This window comes from Solanum pennellii, chromosome 5 (assembly GCF_001406875.1).
Source record: "Solanum pennellii chromosome 5, SPENNV200".
Taxonomy (NCBI): Eukaryota; Viridiplantae; Streptophyta; class Magnoliopsida; order Solanales; family Solanaceae; genus Solanum; species Solanum pennellii.
In genome coordinates this window covers 58,105,328-58,117,864 of record NC_028641.1, presented here as the reverse complement: position 1 = coordinate 58,117,864, position 12,537 = coordinate 58,105,328, and the positions used below count along the sequence as shown (strand labels likewise).

Genomic DNA, 12,537 nt, shown 5'->3' with positions numbered 1-12,537 from the left:
ACCTAGTAGAAAAGATTGAAAAATCATCACAAACCTCCCTTATTTCTTTTCTATTGCAATTTCTGGATTATTATATGATGATTTTTGAACTTTCCATATATAGAAAAGAAATAGAAAGAGATAGACTAGAAACGACATCTGTTATGTCAATGACACCAAAGGGATATTAAATGAATGGAATTGGGATATGGATGGAATATAATGAAATAGAGCCACTTTGAGGTTCCCTCTGAAATGAGGCATGTAAGGGAGCCACTACGAAGAAGTTTCGGGAGTTATATATATATATATATATATATATGACACTAAAATAGGATGACACACATGAAAGGTATGTATTAGATTGTGATAATACTATCGTTATCTAGTATGAACAATAAACCAATTATCTGCCCATCCAAAAATCAATAAATGCCTAATCCACATTAAGTGTAAGATCATGATTTCACTTATACCAGCTACCAGTAGCTTCTTACTTTGTCTATGATAGATATTTTCCTGTTATTTTTTGAGTTATCCTTCTCATTATCAGTAACAAGACAACAATTTTCTATCCTTAAACTCTTCAGACACACCCAAATCTTCTATCAATCAAAATGGAGCATAACAGAGTGGCTGGAAAGCTACTACCGAAAGAGATGAAATGAGGAATGAGAGATAAAGAAATCACAATAACGGATGAAAACGAACATACTTGTAGCTGAAGCCTTAATTGTAATAACTGCAAATCGTTAACTTCACCCTGCACGCGAAAATAATTGTAGAATGAATTTAGTATTTCTTGCAATTTCTATCTATCAAATAGCATCTGTTACACTATTAGCACACTTGTTTTCCTTGTTACCAACATGAGAACAGATTGTCCAAGGTTCAAATGCAATGTATTATACATGGATAGATTGGATTGAATTCTATGTGAAAAAATAGTATGTGAGCACCTTTAAGGAAAATAAGTAGTGCATACGATAGAAGTATTAGTAGTAGTTTGATATGTCTTCTGCAATAGAAGTTTGGAAGCCTATTCCATGGCTAAGAAATATGCTAATCTATTCTTACTTTTCTCTGACCACAAGTGTGAGTCCTTAAGTTTACTTGGCTGGATAGATCCAAGCTTTTGAGGAAGATACTGAAACATTGAGGGATAAATGTCTAAAGTTTAATAAAGGATGCCGAAAGTACACATGAGGCTCTTCATCTTGCTTTATCTATTTGTCTTCATATTTTATGTTTCATGGAACACTTCATTATTAAATCATTCCATGTAAAGAGGTATCAACAAAGAAAGAGGAAAACAATTGGTTTCAATACACTCTTTTCCTACATAACAATAGGAATTCTGATAAAGAAAGGTTACTGCATCTGAGAAAGAAGAACAAAAATGTGAAACAGAAATCGAAAATAGAACACAAAAACCAGGGATATGTGCTTTCAACTTTCATGACCAGATAAACAGAACATCTAAAGACAATACAATCTCTGCTTGACCTAAGATAAAAAGCAATTCAAATTTTCTCGATTTCATCTTCTATACGAATTCGACAAATACACAAAACTTAGAAGGAACTTGATAATCTAGCTACTAAAATCAAAGTCGTCATATTTTTTCAGATAAACATTTAAACAAAATTGAGAACATGGGTCAATACAAATAAGGAACCATACAGTGATGGCAAATATAACAAATCTTATGATATAAGTTCAACATATTTAAAAAGATAATCCATATCACACAGCTGAAAATAAGTTGATTGATCCACACAAAAGAAAAATATAGCAAAGGCATTTATAGAGAGAGATATGAGGACGAACAAGATTAATAGGTGCTTAAAGGACTGATCAAGAAATGCAAAGATGAGAGAAATGGTTAGATATGACGATATAGGACACAATTTAATATTTTATATTTTTGGATTATTTGTAGTTGATTCTATAATTTCCGAAAGTCCTCTGGCTGTACAGTGAATTTATAATTAGTATTTACTACTCCATGACATGCAACAACATAGAAAGTGTAATCCCACAAGTGGGGTCCAAGAAGCAGTGACGGAGCCAGAAATTTACCAAATGGTGTCCATAAATAACAACTTGTTATAGTAAGAGAGTCCAAAATAGGTTATTTAACCATTTAGTATTATCATTTACTTGTATATATGCTAAATTTTTTCCGACGAAGGGTTTCCAATTGGACACCCTTGATAGTATGTGCCTACACCACTACCAAGAAGGGGGTGGTGTGCACGAAGCCTTAGGTTGTTTGCGACATGCTAGGTTACGAATATTATCACACATGCATGATCCTTCTAGGGATGTATATCAACTCTCTTTAATTTGCATAGGATTCTAATTGCAGGTCATGATTCATGGAATGAGATTGGTGGGTATTAAACTGCTGCCTGTGTCTAGCCATATGAACATTTTTCAACTGTTGGCTCTTGGTTTTAACTTGTAACTCGTAACCAATGAAGCGCTGCCTGGTCGCAGGACACTTAGGTCGCATCACCCCAAAGTCATGGGAGATCTCAGGGACACGGGAAAGAGGCTAGTTCCTTAAGAAGGTGACCGAATTGTACTGTAAGTTCGACTCCGCCGCCGTTTTTGTGTGGAAAGGGGAAACATTGCAGGAGTACTGGTGGTGTAAGGAAAGAGCACTTGATTGGGGTCCAGGTGATGGACCTGATCTGATTGTTGATGATAGTGGTGATGCTACATTTTTGATTCATGAAGGTGTTAAAGCCAAAGAGGAATATGTGAAAACTGGTAAATTTCCAGATCTTAATTCTACTGATAATGTTGAATTTCAGCTTGTGCTTACGATTATTAAGAATGGATTGAAAAGCGATCCGTTAAAGTATACGAAGATGAATGAGAGACTTGTTGGTGTATCTGAATAAACTACTACATGTGTTAAGAGATTGTATTAGATGCAGGCTAATGGAACTTTGTTTTCCCTGCGATTAATGTTAATGACTCTGTCACCAAGAGCACGGAATCCTTTTGTTCTCCGATTATTGTATTATTTCGTTGTTGTAATCTATGCCGAGGGTCAATTGGTAGAAACCTCTCTATTTCTACGAGGTAGGTGTAAGATTTGCATTTAATCACTGGTGGAGACACATACACCCTTTTATCGGAAATGTACATTGTGTACCTAGGGTAAAAGTATATATTTTTATGTATATGTAATACGTATTGATACCCTTGACTTGTATGCGGTTTTATTTTTATATTTTGATGACTCTTAGTGGAAATTCTGACTCCATCACTGAGTCTACCCCCCAGACTGACCCTATGTTGCTCGAATCTTCAAAAGTTTCAACGGGTTTGTGTTGGATTCACCAAAATTAGTGTATTCTGGAGAATCCGACACTGATGCGGCATTAAAAATGAAAAGTCCGAGCAACTAAGAGGTCAAACCTTACTTGTTGGATTACACTTAGCATGTTGTTGTTGTTGAGGTTTAATGTGAGATATATAGTTATGTTCAATTTGAGACTTGATCTATAGGTTCATGTTTAGTTGTATCTTTTAACACATTTGATATGTGGGAGAAATGAATGTTCTATCAATTTCTTGAGGTAAATTTGATATTCCTCTTATTTTATAGCATAAAGTGAACATTTTACCAATCATTGTATTCTTCTAATATTCTGTTATAGTTTTGAAGAATCACATCAAGTTAATTGACTGATGGATTTTTTTGTGTTGGTGTGTACTTAAGTTCGATAACTTGTATGGATGTCGCCACTCACTGCCCGATGAACTCATGAGGGCTACTGATGTTATGATTGCTGGAAAGGTTGCCCTTTATGCCGCTTATGGTGATGTTAGCAAGGGTTGTGCTGTTGCAATGAAGCAAGCAGGTGCGCGTGTGATTGTGTCTGAGATTGACCCAATCTGTGCTCTCCAAGCTACTATGGAAGGTCTCCAGGTTCTTCTTCTCGAGGATGTTGTTTCCGAAATTGATATCTTTGTTACCACAACTGGTAACAAGGATATCATCATGGTTGATCAGATGAGGAAGATGAAGAACAATTCTATTGTCTGCAATATTGGACACCTTGACAATGAAATCGACATGCTTGGTCTTGAGACCTACACTGGAGTGAAGAGAATCACAATCAAGCCTCAAACCGACAGATGGGCTTTTCCCGACACTAAGAGTGGCATCATTGTCTTAGCTGAGGGTCGTCTCATGAACTTGGGATGCGCTATTGGACATCCCAGTTGTGTCATGTTATGCTCTTTCACTAACCAAGTCATTGCTCAACATGAGTTGTGGAAGGAGAAGGCAAGTGGCAATTATGAGAAGAAGGTACGTCTTTCCAAAGCACCTCGATGAGAAGGTTGCTGCCCTTATATAAGAATTATTATTAATTATTATTAATTATTTCTTACTTATGCTCAAGTTTACTTGAAATCCAAGTAATACCATAATTAGTATTTAACAAGGAATAGATCGCCTCCGTACATTGGTTATTTTATGGACGTACCAGATTAAATCATAACCTCTATAAGTTGGTCCTCCCTCCACCCACTAGGGTTAATCACATATTCTCTACAATAATTCCAACGCTGACGGTTCTGATAACATAAAGTTAGGGCAAGAAGGTAGAAACCAATTTATGACTAACGCTTCCTCTTTTCTCTGTGATGATGTCTTCCTCATCAGGTATGTACTCCTACCAATCTCTATGTAAGATTATCGTTTTCAAGATCATGATATTATGTATTCAAGTATTTAATCTTACATGTGACATCAGAGCCTGAATTTTTTGAACATATAATCTTCATAAATTACATAACCACATCATCCTTGATAGGGTGATAAAGAGTAATTACCGCCCACCATTCCTAAATAAATAAATAATTATGTTCTGTTTTAGATTGCACAAATTCTGAAAATTTCAATTTCTCCCATAATGTAATATTTATGTTCTCTTTTAGATTGTTCAATAAATTAAATTGATCGTTATATTAAGTAATAAATAATATGTGTGTACTTAGTGCAATATAGTTTGTTAGTCACAAAAGTGGCCAACTAGAAAATTAATATTTACACATATAATATTTATGTTCACTTGACATATGTGGATTAGTACAATTCATTATTTTTTTGGCACATTCAATATTCCAAGAGAAACTGGGTCTGATTTTTCAACTTGATGCATATATTTTGTTTCTATAGTTTGTTAGTCACCAAAGTGACCAAACTAAAATGCTTAAAATTATGCACATGCACAAAATTTTATGAAATTATGTGTGTTTTGTATAATTATATAGTTTTTTAGTCAACAAAATGGCCAAACTAGAGAAATTAACGTCTACACATATCATATTTATGATCTCTTGATGCATGTATTATGTTTCTATAGTTTGTTAGTCTAAAGTGGCCATACTAAAATGTTCAAAATTATTCACATGCACAAAAATTTATGATGTTATGCGTGTTTTGTATTTATATAGTTTGTTAGTCACCACAAACTAGAGAAAATTGACGTTTTCACATATCATGTTTATGATCGCTGATGCATATATTGTATTTCTATTGTTTGATAGTCACCAAAGTTGCCAAACTAAAATATTTAAAATTATTCACATGAAATTTTTTTTTATGAGATTATGTATGCAGTTGTCTTCATATAGCTTGTTAGTCACCAAAGTGGTCATACTAGTAAGGTTAAGAAAAATATGCACTCATAAAATGGTCATTTATCTATTAAAGTTAATTAAATGTCTGTATTGAAAAACAAATAGATAAATTGGCTTCCACTATTGCTAGAACTTAAAAAGTTTTATCCAAAGGTGAATCTATCATTCTACGAATAGTGAAAATTATGAGACAATTAATATTTTCAATCAAGCATATATTGTATATCCAAAGACGCCGTATATGTTTGGTTAAAATTATTTAATTGTTTATTAAAGATTTTTGAAAAATGGCATTTAAATTATGATAGTGTGTCGTAGTATCTATCCAAAGGAGAATTAGGATGTACTTTTATCATTTTACTGTATTCACATTACTTTTTTGATATGTGAGCATGCATATCTATTTGCAGTTATTCCTCTTCATTCGCATGCTTCGTCTGTTACTGTGTTCAATGAATTGAACTTCTCTGAATGACATGAACAAGTCCAGTTCCACTTAGGTGTGATGGATCGTGACTTTGCTCTACTAAATGACAAACCCACTGCCATTAGCGATAACAACAGTGATGATGACAAGTCTTTTCATAAATCCTGGGAGCGCTCTAACAGACTAAGCTTTATGTTCATGCGAATGATTGTTGCTAACAACATTTAAAGTAATATTCCACAAATAGTAAGTGTCAGTCAATACCTGAAGTTTGTGGAAGAACATTTTTGTTCTGTTGAAAAGTCTCTCACTGGTATACTAATGGCTGAACTCACGACCATAAAATTTGAAGGGTCGCGTATTATATAAAATCATATCATTGAGATGACTAACACTGCGACAAGACTTTCGACCTTGGGGATGAAAGTGGATGACACCTTCTTAGTTCAGTCTATATGAACTTATTGTCTCTTGAGTATGGACCATTCCAAATTAACTATAACACTATTAAGGAGAAGTGGGATATTAGTGAATTGTCCAGTATGTTTACTCAAGAGGAGTCAAGACTTAAGAAACAAAGAGGTCATTCCATTAACCTCATGGGTCAAGGAGCTGGTAAATGACTTGAACTGAAAGCCAACAAGTTTAAGAAAAAAAATAAAAAAAAATAAAAAGCACCTGCTAAAATTTCACAGGATGTTTATAAGGAACTCAAGGCTGATGGATGTCATTTCTGTAAAAAGGAAGGACACTATCAGAAAGATTGCCTGAAATATAAAGCTTGTTTTGAAAAAGAAAGGTACATTTAGTGCCTTTGTATGTTTCGAATCAAATTTAGTAGAAGTTCCTACTAATACTTGGTGGCTTGATTATGGTGCAACTACTCATGTATCCACTATGTTGTAGGGATTCATTACGATCCAAACTAAAATACAAAAAAAATCTTGTTTATGAGAAATCACATTAAGGCTAAAATTGAAGGCATAGGGACTTATCGTTTGATCTTGGAGACTGGACATTACCTTGATCTATTATAGACTCTTTATGTTCCTTTAGTTTCTAGAATTTTGATTTCTCTTTCAAAACATGATGTTTTAGATTTGATTTAAGTTTGGATATGGTTGTTTCAATTTATATAAGAATACTATTTTTATGATTCTAGTGTTCTTATTGATGGTTTATATAGATTGAAACTCGATAATAATTAGATGTAGTTCACTAAATGAAAGTTCTGCTTATTTATGACATAAAGATTTGGGTCACGTATTCAATGAAAGATTTAAAAAATTAGTAAAGAATGAGATTTTTCCGAATCTGAATTTTAATGATCTTGATATATGTTTGGTTGCATTAAAGGAAAGCAAACCAAGCATATCAAGAAAGGTGCCACAATGAACATTCAGCTTCTTGAAATAATACATGTTGATATTTGCGGACCCTTTGATGTTCCATCTTTTGGTATAGAAAGATATTTTATCACCTTTATGGATTATTCACGTTAAGGATTTATATATTAATTGAAAGAAAAAAATCTCAAAGAGCGGACGCTCTCAAAGTGTACGTTAAAGAGGTTGAAAGACAATTAGATAACAAAGTGAAAATCATTAGGTCAGATAGAGGTAGTGAATATTATGAAATTATAACGAATCAGAACAATGTCTAAGTCCCTTTGAAAAATTCCTTCGGAGTGATGAAGTTGGTGGGAGTCTTTAACGACAAAGTGTGGAAATTAATGAGATAAGGGTAAATATTTCATTGCCCATGAATGTACCTACTTCTGCACTAATCACAAATGTTGTTCCTCTTATTGAAGAAAACTTTAACAATGTTAAACAACATTTGGGTGAAACACTTCAAGAAGGAACTAACTTACAAGTATCTGGCGCAAATAAACCACAAACAATGCCATAAAGAAAATTGATCATTATGTGATTTATTGCAAGAGACAGATTTTTACATTGGAATTAATAAAGATTTGAATTCATTTTCGCAAGCACGAGAAAACAATGAGTCTGATAAATGGATTGATGTCATGAATGAAGAGTTAAAATCCATAATAATACAACAAAGTCTGGGATCTCTTCAATTACCAGAAAATTCTAAAACAATCGAGTATAGATGGGTCTGTAAGACCAAACGTGATTCAATTGGTAATATTGAACGATATAAAGTCAGACTTGTTATCAATGAATACACTAAAAAAAAAGAGGCATTGATTATAAAGAGACCTTTTCACCGGTCTAAAGAAAGACTCATTAAAAATTGTTTTGGCTTTGGTAGCTCATTATGATTTAGAGTTATACCAAATGAATGTCAAAACTGTCTTTCTTAATGTAGACCTCGAATGAGGATGTTTATATGGACTAACCAAAGGGTTTCGAAATTAAAGGAAAAGATCAAATATTGTGTAAACTAAAGAAGTCAACATATGGATTAAAACAAGTCTCACGACAATGGTATATAAAGTTTAATGATACCATAACATTTTTTGGATTTAAGGAAATCACTATTGATCCTTGTATATACCAAAAGATCAGCGGGAGTAAGTTTACATTTTTAGTCTTGTATGATGATGACATTTTACTTGTTGCTAATGATTTAGGCATAACTATGTATGACCTTTGAAATGAAATGGAAGATATGGGGATAAAAATATTCCATGATAGTAGGGATAGAAATATTCCATGATAGATCACAAGCATTATTGTGGACCGTAATGTTATATATTTTCATAGCTTATGAACCTAGTATGATAAGTTGCTAATGTAGTACTATATGGAAGGAAGTATGTATCTTAAAATTTATATACAACCCCCATAACTCACATCAGTAGTTAGTTATATTGTGGTATGCATGATGGACATTATAGAAGATCTATTGCATGTGCAACTAATGTTTATTAAATATCAATGATATATGGTTATTGGGCCAAGTGGGAGAATGTAAGAATTATTATTAATTATTTCTTACTTATGGACCAAGTTTACTTGTAATCCAAGTAATACCATAATTAGTATTTAACAAGGAATAGATCTCGTCCGTACGTTGGTTACTTGATGGACGTACCAGATTAAATCATAAACTCTATATATTGGTCCTCCCTCCACCCATTAGGGTAAATCACATATTCTCTACAATAATTCCACATCGCTAACGGTTGTGATAACATAAAGTTAGGGCAAGGAGGTAGAACCCAAGTTATGACTAACACTTCCGCTTTTCTCTGTGATGATGTCTTCCTCATCAGGTATGTGCTCCTAACGATCTCTATGTAAGATTATCGTGTTCAATATCATGATATTATGTATTCAAGTATTTAATATTACACCTTCATCTCGGACAGCTCAGAGTCAAGCTCACCAAGATCTCCAAGGATCAAGCTGATTACATTAGTGTACCAGTTGTCACATTCGGGTTTACCCCCCAGACATAACCGGCGTCGTAGTCCTTTTCAAGGACTAAGACTAGCCTCTTAGTTTCATGTCATTACATTCATAGTTGAAAAATGCGGAAAAATTTAAAACTTTTATTATAACTACTTGGAGGTTTACATACACCTCTACATACACATAATATATAATCATATCGAGTATATATAGATCCTTCATATAGGAAGGTTACATAGCATTTTACTTTTATTGGACATACATATATATAAAATATAAAAGTAGTCTCAACGATTGTCTCATCTAATACCATCTAAAAGATTATCACAATATGGGCATAGCCCTTACATTAATCCAACAAGACAACATATAGGTCATATGAAAGTATAATACTCGATTGAAAAGTAAAAGAAATGAAAGAGTCTTTAAGCTCATAACAAGTCTCTAAGCTAGATGGTGGCATTACCCTCGGAAGTTGAGGACCTACCCCACTTGGATGAAATAAAGAATCCAAGCCTTCAACAATGTCGTTTCAAACTCTTCAACGATCGGAACCTAAAATGTTTGGGAAAAGGGAAGAAAAAATGGGGTTAGTACTCCACATGTACTAAATATGAGACCTTATGCACATATACAAGCAAAACATGCTAAAAGGGGACTATTAGTCAAAACATGTCATTTTACCCCTTTAGGAACCTAGTGCAGAGTCAAACAAGTCATATCAACCAACCAAACATGCTTACTATCTCAACAAGTAATACTTATCCAAACATACTTGAAACCATGATTTACTACAACCCTATCATCAAGGAATAATATCACAAGAATGAATAAGAGTCAATCATATCATAATAAGCAAGATAACTACTCATTAATCCTTATCAAGTCAACAAGTGGAATGACCAAGCAAAGCCCCATAACCTCACTCAATCAAATATCCTCAACAAGAAACCATGACCAATGTCCAACTTTACATAACATAACATTTAGGTTTACATTTCATCATATATTAACATTATAACCCAAGGCATACTCATAAGTGAACTAATCAACATATAGTATCAACAATGTGCCAAAGTCATCATATACATATCATATACACAACCATATAATAAACATATGTAAGAACCTACTCATAAGACTCACCTCAAGGCTAACTAGTGCAATGTTTAGGTAGAGTCTCATACCCCTACCTAGATTAAGCTAGACCTCTTAGGTTATCCAAGTTAGAGTTCAAGTCCTTTAATTCATTTACCCTTTTGGGAACATTTTGACCTAACCGACATAGACTACATGATATAGTGTGGAATCTGGTGTCATATAACCCTACACCGAAAGAAGGAGGACTATTTGCAAAGGTAGTACCATAACATGAAATATAGCAACTACGTGGATCCACTAGCTAGTATTCCTATGGGGGAAACATAGTTCAAGAAATAGGAGATATAATTGGGACCCTCTTTATGCGCCATGCATTATAGTCTCTAATCTCAAGAGTAATGTAGTGATCCTACCTTCCCTAGGTGGGAAGGAACACTCCTCAATCTAGTTCACTCGGTGCTAAGCTAGAGTCCCTTTTTGAAATGTCTTTAGCCTTAGTTATCAATCATCGCTTAGTTTAGGTCATAGGGTTTATAAATTGTATAATCAACATTATCAATAGCTCAATAATAATTGTATGAGTATAAGTCCTTTCATCAAAATTCATATAAATGAGGTTAACACATTAGCATTTCATAGCATATCAAGGCACATGATAGTTTTCACCATCCTTATATCACACACACCTTAATAAACCTCAAAACATAGTCAAGACATTTCAATTCAACATCATACCACCCTATCATCCTAGTATAAGGTATACTCCAATGTAACATCAGGACTTAACCATAATTAATCACAATTGGAAGTAAAGATAGAGATACTAAGACTTACCAAGTCTTCCTCATAGTTCATCATCAAGGTCTAACCATAAACCCATAACTCAACTCAATTAGGGGAGTAACATCATCACACAATCATAATTAATAAGATAACAAGGCCAATTGCATCTCTATAACACAATTCAACACTCGATCATAGATTAAGACAAGATACACAGGCTAATTTCAAAATATACTTTATAACCGAAATCACATCTCAATAAATAACATGATAGGACTATAATTAATCTTAGTTTATTCGTAATAACACCATAGGAAAGTAACCCAATCAATAACCATGACAATTGAATGATCACAATACAATATAGATCAAGATCACAATATAGGGTTAGGGATTGAGGATCATGTTCTTCAATTTATACCAAACCATCAACAATTACCATAAACAAGTAAAATTACATGTTAATATATTCAATATAACCTCAAGAAATCATCAAAAACTCAATTCATATCTTCAATTTCGTAATTGGATGAAACCCATAAGAAAAATCAACTTTTGAAATACATTTTGAAAGAACCCTTTGAGGAAAAAGTCTCAAAGGTGAATTAGATCCCATACCTTAATGTTTGAAAACAATTCGATGGTGGATTCGTCCCTTTCCATCCCCCGAACCCTTATCCTTTCTAGTCTTCAATGGTCAGTTCAAGTAGAGAGAGAAAGAAGAGAAAAGGAAGAGAGATTGTATTTGAGAATTTTCTTAGATTAATGAGGGTCTGGAGTATTTAGATTGGGTCTTAAATAAAATTGATTAGACTCCCTTAACCCCTAACTAATTAAATGATACCAACTTAAATTAAGCAGAAAACTCGACCTCACAGACGAGACCCCGAACGACGGGCCATCTGTGAGTCGACAGACCCTTTCCCTCTCGTCCTTCACTCCGTCAATGAGTTCTGAGACTATGCAGGTGAGGGGATTTTTCATCATGGTTAAGAATGGGACAACGGTGGCATCCACGCCCCGTTTGTCCACACACGGCCCGTCTTTTGCGCCGTCGATGCACACTACCAGACAGTGTTGCTTCAAACGCTAGGGTCCTCCTCAAGGGCCCTTGGTTGGTCCTTGGGGAGTCGTACCCTGACTTTTTGACCATGGAACAACCTACCAGCAACTGACTCTACATCCCTGATC

At 34.1% G+C, this 12,537-nt stretch overlaps 1 pseudogene; it reads left to right on the top strand.

Annotated features, from left to right (window-relative positions):
- Positions 1 to 9,509, top strand: part of LOC107019611 — a 35,601-nt pseudogene extending 26,092 nt beyond the window's left edge.
- Positions 9,510 to 12,537: the final 3,028 nt, after the last annotated feature.